General features: G+C 47.6%; 1 long non-coding RNA gene across 1 annotated transcript in view; it reads right to left on the reverse strand.

Moving 5' to 3' along the window:
* Positions 1 to 13404, reverse strand: part of LOC142584434 (uncharacterized) — a 272834-nt gene that overhangs the window by 97120 nt on the left and 162310 nt on the right. Inside the window, exon 2 of the long non-coding RNA XR_012828785.1 lies at positions 4632 to 4703. This is a non-coding gene — a long non-coding RNA (uncharacterized LOC142584434). The remainder of the gene's footprint in view (positions 1 to 4631; positions 4704 to 13404) is intronic.

Raw genomic sequence — 13404 nt, forward strand, 5'->3', positions numbered from 1 at the left:
TCGTCGTGAACTCACCTATGTTTTGCAACCAATTGCGCCCCACGACGACAATCAGTATATATGCATCACAGTTAAAAAGAACAAACTCTTGTTTACTCTCATAGGCGTGTATATATCACCTTCCAGCAATTTCGATGCTAGAAGATTAGCGGATATCTTGAGTGTTTGTCCCGCCCCATGAGTCATCATAGGAGACTTCAATGCACACAATCCAGCATGGGGAAGTACAAAGACAAATGCAAGAGGCCGAAGATTAGCAAGCATCGCCTACAACTATGGTTTTACTCTCTTGAACGATGGTAACCCCCCCTTTCTTCGAGGCGTGACATACGGCAGCTGCCTCGACCTTGCTTTCGTCTCCAACTCTCTCGCCAGATGTGTGAAGTGGTTTTCAGATATTGAGACACATGGGAGTGATCACATTCCTACCTATCTGAACATCAAAGGCTTGTCGTCTAGATCTGGCCCACGGAATACCATTCGGATGATTCAATGAGCCAACTTCAAATCTGATATGGAAAATGCCTGCCGCGAGGGCCTACCCTCTGGGTTAGAACAAATAATTAAAAATACGATGCAAAACGCCACTCGCATGCTGACGATCTCTTACACGCCAAACGACTTAGACATAGAATTAGAGCGACTTCGAGCACTTCGTCGCCTGGCGGAACGTCGATATCGGCGTTCAATATCAATCCATGACCTTAGGGCAGCCAGGAGGATGCAAAAGAAGATTCAGCGCCGAATGGATAGATTAGCGTCGGAACGTTGGGCAACGTTTTGCCAAGGCACTCGACCCCCGCAAGCCACTGTCTCACATTTGGAAAACGGTGCGAGGTCTGCGTTGCCTTCCGGAACAGCTTTTTCCATTCAAGGCGCTCGCGCTTTTCCAAGGGTGGCAAGACATAGATGTCGCAGAAGACTTTTGTGCGCGGATGGCAGACCAAGCGACACGTCCAGATCCTCCAGCCCGAGATGACGTCCCCCATTCCCGTGATTGCCGCATGGACCTTACTTTTACAATGGAGGAGCTCGAGGCGGCACTAGCTCTGCAGGCGCTCATCATCTCCGGGTCCAGATGGCATATCATACCGTGCCTTGTGCTATCTCGGAGAATCCGCACGGATAGCATTATTGAGTCTCTACAACACCTCATGGAAGGAGGGAAATGTTCCCGATGAATGGAAAGTGAGCCGCCTGGTGCCAATCTTGAAGCAGGGCAAATCCTCGCTAGAGCTCACCTCTTACCGCCCAATAGCGTTGGCCAGCTGTGTAGAAAAGATAATGGAATGGATGATCCTTGGCCGCCTGGAATGGTACCTTGAACACTACAAGATTTATCCGAATTCCATGGCTGGTTTCCGACCTGACCACTCTTCCATCGACAATGTAGTTGATCTCGTTTCATATGTCCAGCACGAAAGGTCCCGTAAACGTTTATATGCAGCTTTATTCTTAGATGTGAAAGGGGCATACGATAGCGTATTACATGAGGCCATTTTCGACGCTCTTGTGACGGTTGGCCTAGGTGGTCGAGTATTTTTGTGGATTGCAAGTTACCTATCTGCAAGATCATTCTATGTGTTAACTGACGATGGCCCAACTACGCGACGCTATACCAGCAGGGGCGTTCCTCAAGGCGGTGCTCTCAGCCCGACGCTATTCAACCTCGCTCTTATTGGGCTTGCTGAATACTTGCCAACTACCACCAAAATTTCAATATACGCAGACGACATCTGTGTCTGGACTTCGGCAGTCACACGTCCTCAGATACGTGCACGGCTTCAAAGAGCGGCTACTTTGACAGCGCGCTACTTGTGTGAACAAGGTCTGAGCATATCACCAGAAAAATGCACCCTAGTAGCATTTACTCGCAAACCAATGACGCCTTATGTCATCTCAATCAATGGGCGGACCATTTCCTATGTCAGAACCCACAGATTTCTTGGCGTAATTATCGACCGAGACCTCTGTTGGAGCCCGTACGTGGCCTACATGAAACTGCGCCTCACAGCAACCTCCCAGTTGTTTAAATACTTGACAGGAAAGACGTGAGGGATGTCAGTAGACCCAATGCTGAGACTCTACAGAGCTCTCTTTCTCGGTTTTTAAGATATAGTCTACCTGTACTGAACAACACCTGCAAGACAAATATTCGTGTTCTGCAGGCAGCGCAAGCTCAAGCACTCAGAGTTTGTCTTGGTTTGCCCAGATGCACGTCAACTGAGGCAACTATTGCGATTGCTCGGGACCATCCAATGCAAACTCACATCACGGTGGAAGCCCTGAGAACGCATATTAAATATACATTTTGTATATTTATTGATCAGACAGTTTGCACGTGCCCCCTATCACCACCTTGCAACACTACCTTCAGACAGGCACCAAGCATCATTCTCTAAAACAATTGTCAGGTACAACGATAAACTTCCCTCGGGCTTCACCGCTGCATCTAAACCATCGACACCCCCTTGGTGCCTTGTCAACCCCACAGTCCATCTCAGCGTACCAGGAATCGCGAAAAAGTCTGAGCTGTCGTTGCCTGTGCTGAAACAACTGTCTCTGCTTCTTCTGCACGAGAGGTACGCGGACAGTGCAGATATTTATACTGATGGTTCCACAAACATCCAGTGTTCGTCCGGTGCTGTGGTCGTCCCAGCAAGAGGTATTACCATCAGCTTTAGGACTGACCACCCAACGACGTCTACATCTGCGGAACTAGCTGCTCTTCGCGCTGTACTTTGTTTCGTCAATCGGGAACCACTTCGACAATGGTCAATTTTCAGTGACTCAAAGGCAGCGCTACAATCTGTGCTATCAGCTTTGCGTCGCGGGCCATTCGAACAGCTCGTGCTCGATATTAGATGCCTACTCCATACATCACATGAGAAAGGACATCACGTGACGTTTCAGTGGATGCCAAGTCATTGCGGCGTCATAGGAAATGAAGACGCCGATAAAGCCGCTCGGACAGCTCTTGAAGACACACAGGAAGAGGCCATACCACTTTTGCGGTCAGACGCAGCCAGCACACTTCGAGTGCTTGCACGGGAGATCACGCTCTCAGAATGGTGCACACCAAGCAGCCAGACCAACCGGAGCAATCGTCAATACGACCTGCCCTCTTTGATGCATCTCTGTATGCCAACTGCACTCCGCCGAAGAGAGGCCGCCCTGCTTTATCGCTTATGGCTAGGGGTGGCCTTCACGAAATCTTACTCGTTTAGCATTGGAATGGCCGACAACGCTCTCTGCAATGCCTGTCTTTGCGAGGAGACGCTGGAACACATTCTGTGCCACTGTCCTGAATATAATGTTCAGAGACAGTCCAAGGCGTCCGTTCTAGCGCACCTCGACAATAGACCATTGTCAGTTGCAACCATTTTCACATATCGCCGACAGAAGACATCGCAGCTGAAGGCGACGAAGGGACTACTTCGGTTTATGAAGGAGACGGGCTTGGACAAGCGGCTGTGACAGTGATGTCACGTACCGTGCAAGAGTGACAGACTCTAACCAACGATGTGTGTGCCGTGTTATGTCTCTCTATCTCTTCTCCCCATCTTTCACCCCCCCCCCATCCCGCCCCCATGTGTAGGGTAGCAAACCGGTTAAGCTAAACTGGTTAACCTCCCTGCCTTCCTTCTCCACTTTTTCCTTCCTTACTGTACTTTTGCTTGCTGTACTGCCGCCCGTAACAAACGGCTGTCACAAATGCAAGGTTCGAAAACATCATATTCACAAGGATAAATTCGCTCACAGAATTTATTTGAAGTATTCTTTCACATCCGAGAAATCTCTGAATCTTACCTTATTTAGCCGAGAGTCCCTACTAGAAATGTGAAACTTCAACAGGCGTTTCTTTCTTTTCCAGTGTCCTTTCACAACTCCTAGAATTCCTTGCCTCTTGCTCATAGATTCATTAATTACAGTCGTTGTTAACGCTCCTTAAAGGGTCTGGGAGAAGGATGTAGTTGCAACCCGAGTCAAAAGGGCGACCGCTTCTTGCCCAAGATCAGTGCGTACCAACTCACAACGGACCCACAAGTAGACGCACCTTGTTTTTCCGGGTTGCCAAATTGTGTCTTACATGTTTCAGCGCCCACCTGGTCCAAATCTCGGAGAGCGAGTGGCACGCTTTCCGCACCACTTCTTTGCCGCCGCGCTCTCCATCGCTAGCTTGCGCCGGCGTTTCGTAAAGCTTGCTTCTTGGCAGTACTTTCGAGTTACGTGGCGTAACCAGCTTTCCGGTAGCTGGGAGGGGCTTTTCTACGGGCAATCCATCAACGACCACCGCTGTGGCGCGGGAGCTTAGACAGACGTTAGGATGCCGCGCTTCCGCAATTCGTCTCCGCAACCAAGCGCGCCTCTTCCCCTTGTCGCTTTGCCAACCTGCGCAAGGTAGCCGCCTCTCCGTTTATTTGTATTCTTTTGAATTGTAGCGCTCTGCTCAGCTAAATGCGTGCACGTCAAACAAAACCACAACAAATGTGGAAGCCAAGAATTCCCCGTGGCTGAAGGAGACGCCAACAACATGAGTGTGCGTGAATGTGCGCTACTATTCTGACCGTGAAAAGAGGGATGCGCTCGCTTTTAGCTGCACTGTCTTTTCCCTGGTCTTCTTTTCTTACCTGTTTATTTTAGCCGCCGCAGGTTTCGTGCGGTGAGAATGGCTGCTCACAGATGGCAGCGCTGCCTCGCATCTGAAACGTGAAAGATCAGGGGCGTTTATTACTCCTTATGCAACAAAAATTCAAAATAAAGGTCAGACACAAGAAACGAATAATGAACAGAACTGCCACCGAGATTAAAGCTGAAGCTATATCGCTGTGTTCGTCATAACTCACAAGCACTGTTGGAAGAACAATGTATGCACCGGTGACTCTTGGTTCAGGATTACAAAATCACAACGCAAGGCGCAAGCCACTTCAGTTGAATCTATGACTCAGTAAACGTTGCTTGTAATGCAACAAAAATATCTGTTACGTCACATCTTGGACGACACGATCAATAAAATGTACAAGTCAATTTACGCTGCACTCAGAGCAAGCTTTTCACGCTTGCACAAACTTCTAAAGTGGAACCTCGATATGATTAACATGGATATAACATGTCGCATATAACGAAGTATATGTAATTTTTTGTCGCTGATAATGGCATGCAACGCATATATTCATACATCGATTATGTCATTAACGAAAATAATACGTTGTCAAAGCAACTTCAGGATAACAAAGCGGGTATTATATTTTTCTTTCTTTCTTTTTTTGTTGCTGTTGTGCTTTTCGCGCTTTTTGTAACGTGTGGCTGTTTCAGTGGTCCATATTTTTTAGCTGATGCTTAGGCTTAATACGCTTTCAGTCCCACAGAGGTAACCGCCACTTTTATCCCCTTTCCACACCACCTTCGACAGTGCCTCTCCATTCGCGCTAACGCCCGCTGATGGTGTCGAGTTGTTCTAGAACTTTCTGGAACTGCGGCGTCTATCGATTCGCAACTTGGTTCGGCGCTAAGACGATCTATGGCAGTCCCAGCGCAGCGTAAAGGCGCTCGCAACACATCGAAAGATCAAGAAGAATCACAAAGAGTAATCGATCCACAAGTCTCACACGCACAACAGACGCTCGCCCTCTATTATTTTAGTATACAGGGACGCGATGCAAACACACTAAATCGTGACGAAAGTTCAGTACTCTACGGAATTTTCGCGTGCGCATTGACACAATTAGTTCCTCGTGAATAGTGCGATGTATTTTTACAGTGGTTCTCATTTATTTTACAGCGAAGCTCTATACCTCTACCCACCAATGCATTTGTCGTGTCCTTGGGCAAAATTAACCTCTTTCGTGGGCCGACCCCGGAGATTGTTCGCCACCGGGCCGATCCGCGGTGGAGGTGAAGCAGGCTTCAAGCACTGCGCTTCTAATAACAATAATAACGAACGATACTAAATGAAAGAAATAAATCAACATTCACTGTTTCAAATCAATGGGTATAGTGGAATCGTTTGTGAACAGCACATGGACTCACGAAAAGGAGGCATTTACACATACGCAAAGGACCAATGTATGTCAAATCAAATCAAATCATATTTTATTCTCCAGCTAGTATCTGGATGGTCACCTGGGCTAAAAACTGTACGAACAGCTTGACGAAGGCCCAGTACAAGGTGTGTACAAAAGGTGTGTACAAGCACACACCTTTGACTAGGAAGAGGACAATGCCACCGGCTGTGGGGATGTCTGTGCCGTACAAACGGAAGTCGGAATTGTGATATACGCTGTGTATAGATCTGCTGGTACACCAAAGTGTGATATCGAGAAGTTCGTGACCACCCACTTTGCATGGATTATCTGTGATGACATTGCGCTGTGATCATCGTTGGAGACCTAATGTGGACATTTCAAAACCAGACAAGAAATACGTTGCTCAATTGGTGCTAGAAGAGTTTGGTTTGAAGTGCGACGCCAATCCAAGTGACTCAACTACTCAAGAATGGTCATGTAGGGATTAAACTCGGGCCAATAATCTGTCTAAGGTTGCAATCGACCCAATCAGTGTATGTCACAGTAATTACAAAGCTATCGTCACTACCATTACCAAATGAAGAAAACAAATACACATACCCTTCGATGACTTATGAATCCCATCACCATCGTGCGGCTGATTGTCAAAATATTGAAACATGAGAATGAACTGAGATTTGTTACGGGCTGATATGTTTGAATGCTGTAGTCAGTGAAGTCATTGGCTTCGTGCGTGACAGAAACTTCACGACCATAGATGAAACGACTACTCGGAGCGCGTCTATGGCATACATACCCCTGTGACATATACCCCTGTGTGATATGTCACTCCCGGCCACGGCGGCCACACTTCGATGGGGGCGAAATGCAAAAACACCCGTGTACTTAGATTTAGGTGGACGTTAAAGAACCCCAGGTGGTCCAAATTTAAGGAGTCCCCACTTCGGCGTGCTTCATAATCAGAGAGTGGTTTTGGCCCGTTAAACCCCATAATTTAATTGTGATGTGCTACAACTTCGCTGGTCATCCCCCTTCACAGATTGGAATGGCTCCTTAGTTATTATTTTTTATCCCTTTCTGAAGTGATGGATGCTTCCTGGCGTAAACGACATCTTTGTGCGTTTTGGCTTCAATTGATCGAGCATCGGTGGGAAAACGAGTGGAAGCTAAACCTACTTTTAAGTCATGCGCTGGTTATAGATTACGCCTGATATGCCAACGTTGGTGGCCTTTCTTGTTGTCCTGGTGCAACTACTGCGGGACCTTCTGTCTTTCGCCCTTCCTTAGAGTTAACTCTGCGCTGATCTCCTGTGACTTTCGCATACGCAGTCACATGCTCCGCAGTTCGTGTCCTCAAAATAATAAAATACCGTTGCGTATCCAAACACTTGTGACAGCAACTGCCATAGACGCGCTCCGAGTAGTCGTTTCATCTATGGTCGTGAAGTTTGTGTCACGCACGAAGCCGATGACTTCACTGACTACAGCATTCAAACATATCAGCCCGTAACAAATCTCAGTTCACTGTCATGTTTCAATATTTTGACAATCAGCCGCGCGATGGTGATGGGATCCATAAGTCATCCCTCGCATTGCAGTTTAATAATCCCGAACACCGATACTCATTCTCTCGTGCGCTTTTGGCAGACTCACAATACTTATTTACAGCTCCTGTTGCCTTCAGTGCCACGTATAGAGAGAGAGATAGAGAGATATAAAGTTCACTAAAATGCAGCGTCGGACATAGTCAATAAATCTCATAGAAAGAAGGCACGGGGCGAGAGGAAGAAAAGATAGTCGCTATCTTATTTGCTCGGAATAATGCAGAAGACCAGCGAACGGCCTCACGCAGTGCTAATGGCACTTTGCAGCGCTTATCTATCGCGTAACGCAAAGTCACGCCAGGAAACTGCCCCGAGAGAACGTCGCTTGAATGCCTGTTCTACTTCCAAGGAACGTTCGCGCTCACCTCTGCACATGCAATCGACCTAGCGGGACCCGGTTTACTCCGGTTCACCTTCCTTAACGCCCCCCTTTTCTTTTTCTTTGTTTTTTTTTGGGGGGGGGGGGAATTTCAACCATGTGGTTCAACAGAGTTGCGAGTACAACGTCTCGTTTCGTTATCGGTGCTTGACGAGGTATTTTAGTGTCTGATAAATGAGATTGCGAAATGTCGCATACTGCAGTAAACAACGTAGGTGGGCATCTCTCAAAGCGCACACATCTGAAGTATATCGCGGCAGAAGGGAAGCCTGTGGACGATGGGCGTTTCGAAGCGGTCTCCTTCCCAAGCATTGACAAACCGAAATGCCACTCGGCAACGTTGACCTTACGAGAGACCGCGCATTCAGCACGCCATGGCTGACGACCAGTGCAATGCAGCGTATGATTCTTGAGCGTGGCGCCTTCGCAGCAAACCTACACGAGGGTTCGACGAGGCTGAGGTCGCGGACTTGACTGAGAGGAGCAACCTTCTTGTGCCCTTATGGAGTCGGCCAGGTCGACTGGACTGTCTCCGTTTATTTGAGGGTTCCGAGGCAAGGATGAGCATGGCTTCCTAGGAGACGGCGCCTGGGTTGCAGCCGCAGCGCTCCTCAGCGAGCCTATTCATCAGTGCGCGTGCCTCACGTTCCCACGAGGTAGGGTGAATGCCACGTGACTGCCCCGCCCAGCAAGAACTAGTAGGAAGAGCGAGGAAAACGAAAGGCAGCAAGAGCGCGGGAAAGTAAATAGCGGAAATGATGATTGCGCGAAAGATGCGGATCTGGCAACACTTCGTATATATAGAGTCTGTGACGCCTCTACAGCGTAAGCACCATGACGATTTACAAAAATGTGACTAAGAATAAAGTAAGTCTGGAAAGGCAATACGTATCAGTAGCTACTCATGCCTTTGAGCCTGTATATGTTTACAGGGTGTTTTTCTTTTTTAGCTGCACCAAATTTTTAAAGATTGCCTGTGGCAGATGGCACAATTCGAATCCTTGATCTAAATCACTCGATCAGGCAGTCATTACTTACACTAAAAATCAAAATCCTTAATCAAATAATTCCCATAATTACGTTAATCAACTTTCTCATTATTAACATTACGTCCAGTATTTCACTATATGAATTATAGCGGGTGAGTTCTCAAGGCGCATTCAATTGGAACGAATTCTCAGGACTGCACCAGTTTTGAGATATTAATTTTCAAAGTGTCCGACGAAATGCATTGGTGTTACAGTTAATTTCAAAGTGTCCCATATAACGACCTCTGCAGCAACAGAACTTGCCGCTCTACGTGCCGTTGTTAATTGCATCGCATAAGTCAAACCTCGAAAGTGGGTCGTTCTTTGTGACTCCAAGGCAGCGTTTCAGAGTCTGCAGACAGCCTTACGACGCAAGGCCCATGACCAACTGGTGTTTGTGATCAGAGAGGTTCTCCATCAAGCCCTCATAAACGGACATGACATTATCTTCCAGTGGCTTCCGGGACACTGTGGCATCGTCGGAAATGACCTTGCTGACGATGCCGCCCGGTCAGCCCATAAAGGAACCCTGACACTTCCTATGCCCTTATCAAGGACAGATGGTGCGAGGGGTCTTCGTTTACTTGCTGTAACCAAGAGACTGAAGCTTTGTGGAACACCCAATTTTCTCCAACCGCCGTCTCCACCGGTTGGACCCTACATTGAAGCTGCAGATTTCCTCTAACTCCTCCAGCCGTGATGCAACTTTACTGTATCGCCTCTTGTTAGGGGTGGCTTTTACGAAAGATTACTCATTCCTTATTGGAATGTCCGACACACCCATCTGTGAAGAGTGCAATTGTGAAGAGGCGATTGAGCATTTGTCGTGTTTTTGTAATCTCTATAACAACGAACGCGACGTTCTTCAGAGGGTGTTAAACCGATTAGGTAACAGACCATTTTCACAGACTAAGATTCTCGGACCATGGCCCCATGTGTCGCAAGCTTACAAAGTGACGCGGGCACTGCTACGTTTCATGAAAGCGACTGGCCCCAGTGACCGATTATAGGTGTGAAGTTAAGGACATCCGCGTGTACTCACACCGATAGTATCTTCATCCCACCCTCTCCTTTCTTTTTGTCCCTTAAACCCCTTCCCCTGTGTAGGATAGCAAACCGGACGTGCGTCTGGTTGACCTCCCCTACCTCTCCTTCCTTCCTTTTCATCCTCCTGCTCCTTTGTGCTTCAATGAATAAAACAGCCCTTTCTTTAAAAAAGTACCTGCACCACCAATGCATATCGTTGGACACTTTGAAAATTAATATCTGTTTAATTAATTATTAAACTTATTATTATTAATTAATTATTATACTTTAATTAATTATTTAACTGGCGCAGTCCGGAGAATTCGTGCCAAGGGGATGCGCCTTGCGAACTCGCCGGCTATAATTCGTCGATAGAAATAGTGGCCGTAATTTTAATAATTAAATAGTTAATTAACGTAACTATGTGAATTATTTAAGTATTTTGATTTTTCTCGTAGAAGTACTGGCCGCCAAATCAAGTAATTTAGATCAATTAGAATGGTGATATCTACCACAGGCAATTTTTTTAAAATTTGGTGCAGCTAACAAAAAGACACCCTGTATATAGGCACAAAGGCACGAAAGCGGCCGACGCCAGCGTCCAACACCTCAAGGGTTGTCACAGAGAGCCCGGTTAGGAAGGCAACGTGTTGGGCGGACGTGGCTGACTGTACTGCAGTGGTCGAAGTGCAAGTGGGCTGTTCTTTCGCGCATAGCGTTGGCATGGAAAGCGCGGGAGAGTGGTCGATGGTGCGCCGCGCGTGGTAGGGGCGTAAGCTCCGAGGAGATGAATAAGACTAGAAGATGAAGATTCCCGGCTTCGGATCCCTTGAATAAACTCAGACGGTTCAAGAAACTTGGCCACCTCCATAGACCATACGGGAAGCGTGCATCGTCTCCATCTAAGCGGTTCCGAAGACAACAAACAGTGAAAATTTTCGTGCAAAGATCAAAGCCCTGACAACGAAATCTAGAGCAGCTCTTGAAAACAACGCAGTTGTTAGCCGTGCTATTTATTTTCCTGTTGAACCCCGTGCCTCAATAGACGCTCGCTGTACCGCGACAGTGAGGGAAGTGCTCCAAAAATGTATATTTCTTCGCGCTTACGTGTTTTCTATTCAGATTACTCGTTTTCAGATTCAGATTAACGTCGTTTTCTATAGGATTTTATGCGTTAGGTTTGAAGCGTTAAGTTCTGCAAAAAACCTGGATGCTCTTAAAGTCACGCTCAGTATGCTTCTTAAAGGGAAAATCACCGCGGTCTTCGCGTTCGTGGTTTTGGCTCGTGGACTGCCATATCCTAATGTAAAAAAAAAAATTCTGAGCAATTGAAAACCGGGACAGGGAGCTAATAACAGTGCAATCTGTGTTCTAGATAAGGGCAGCAAGTAAAGGTCGTAAGAGTGGGCGTACTAACTTAACTAAGTGCTCTACCGGCCTGGAAGTCCCGCGACTTCAAGAAGCCGTGGTATATACACATATTATCCTCATCGGCATTTTTTAAGGCATGCACCTGTAAAATAAACCAATATATCACTGATGATTACGTCTCTTCTTCCAACCACACAAACGCAATGAGCGCTTTCCGACCTCCATTTATGCAAAACTTCTCAAATCCTAAGTCTCAGCGCAGTACCAGACAATAGATCGCCGTGCGGTAGGGCCAGCTAAAACCCACGGTAATCCCAGACTATGGACCTGTTCTCTACCAACGCCCTGCTGTTTCTTTTCCAACATCTCCTTTCGTTTATCTGGCCTCTCTCAGAAGAATTAGCTAGGCCGTCCTCAATTAGTCGCCGAAATCTATCTCGGTTTATCCGGAGCCGTTGTTATTCCCCCGCCTCCTCTACCTCCATCGCCTTCCCTCCATCACTCTGTGGGCTTAGGGCACCTGGGTCCGCTCCTTCGGCGGTTGCGTTGCTCGGGGGGGCTTCTCCCTGGACCAAACGCAGCGCGCTGCTATGTTTAGCCGCCTGATGAAACAACAGCCGGAACAGCGCGAATGGAGTGTTTCGGTCCGGCACTCACCGCGCGTAAGGGTCCTCGATCCGGGTCGCCAGCCGGACGGGAGCCCGGGCGAACGACAAACAAACGACATTCTCGGCATAGTCGTAGCTCAGTCGCCGCGCGTACACAATCGTGGCGTGCGGGTGCATCTGGGTTAGTCGATTTTCGGCACTGCGTATTGCATTGAGCGTGCGGATGCAGCGTAGAGGACGCGGCGTAGAACTTTTAACGCTGTTTCGGTGCGATACAGACCCGTGAGAGTCTCTTTTCGCGCGGCAGTTAGTAACTTACGAATCCGACGAGGTATCGCCTCTCAGTTTTATATTGCATTGCGATGATTACAGAAGTGCGATTGGAAGCAAGGCTACGGGAAGGCAAGCGGATATAGAAGAGGTTGTTGCGTTTCGCGCGCATGTCTGTTGGTCTTTTTTAGCGACAGAATTCGGAGTACGGAGGGAAGTCACTCTGTAAGCGGACGGCGTCGGCCGTAGCTCTGTCTCATCTTTCAGTGCGTTGCCTCGTTGGTGCTGCAACAAATGTAGTAAGGCATAGATGAAATTATCTGTAAGCGTGGTGCCCGTGTCACTTACATGCGCTTACTTGCAGCCACTGCTGAACAGCTGGTTCACTCTAGCACATGTCAGAATACCAGTACATTTTATTTTATGGCCGGGGGGGGGGGGGGGGTGAATAAACTGAATTTACAGAAGCGTAAGAACCGTGAGCGACTTTCAAATTCAAATGTCTTTGTAAAAACTTATGTACTGTAATTATGCCTATAATGTCGTCCACGTTCTTTCCTCACAGATTCGGTCCCTTGACAAGCGAGGAAAGAAAAGAAAAGAAGAAATGGCACGGACGTCAAACAGACTCACGCCCAATTTGACAAAAAAAGAAGTTGAAAAACTGGCATACGGTGACCCAAACAAATAAACGGAAGTGAGAGAATTTCCAATTCATTCGCTTGCAGGGCTACACAGAACACCACAAGTGCTCCCTCTGGACAAGCCTACTTCGTGAACTTAACAGACCCCTGCGGCTTTCTGCACCAGTGGAAGGTAAGGCTGCAGTCCAAGAACGTTTGCTTACATTTGAGTCAAACTACAGACTAACGTGATAACGCGCCGCCGTAGCTCAGTGTCTATGACATCGCGCTGCTAAGAACGAGGGCGCGGGCTCGATGTCCGCAGCTGTAGTAGGCTTGCGATGATAACGGAATTCAAAAAAGAAAAAAAGAGCGAGTCCGTCCCGTGATTTGGTTGCACGTTAAAGAGCCCCAGGTAGTCCAAATTTGATTAGAAGCCCTCCACTGTACGGCGTCCCGCATAAGCTGC

This window comes from Dermacentor variabilis, chromosome 6 (assembly GCF_050947875.1).
Source record: "Dermacentor variabilis isolate Ectoservices chromosome 6, ASM5094787v1, whole genome shotgun sequence".
Classification (NCBI taxonomy): Eukaryota; Metazoa; Arthropoda; class Arachnida; order Ixodida; family Ixodidae; genus Dermacentor; species Dermacentor variabilis.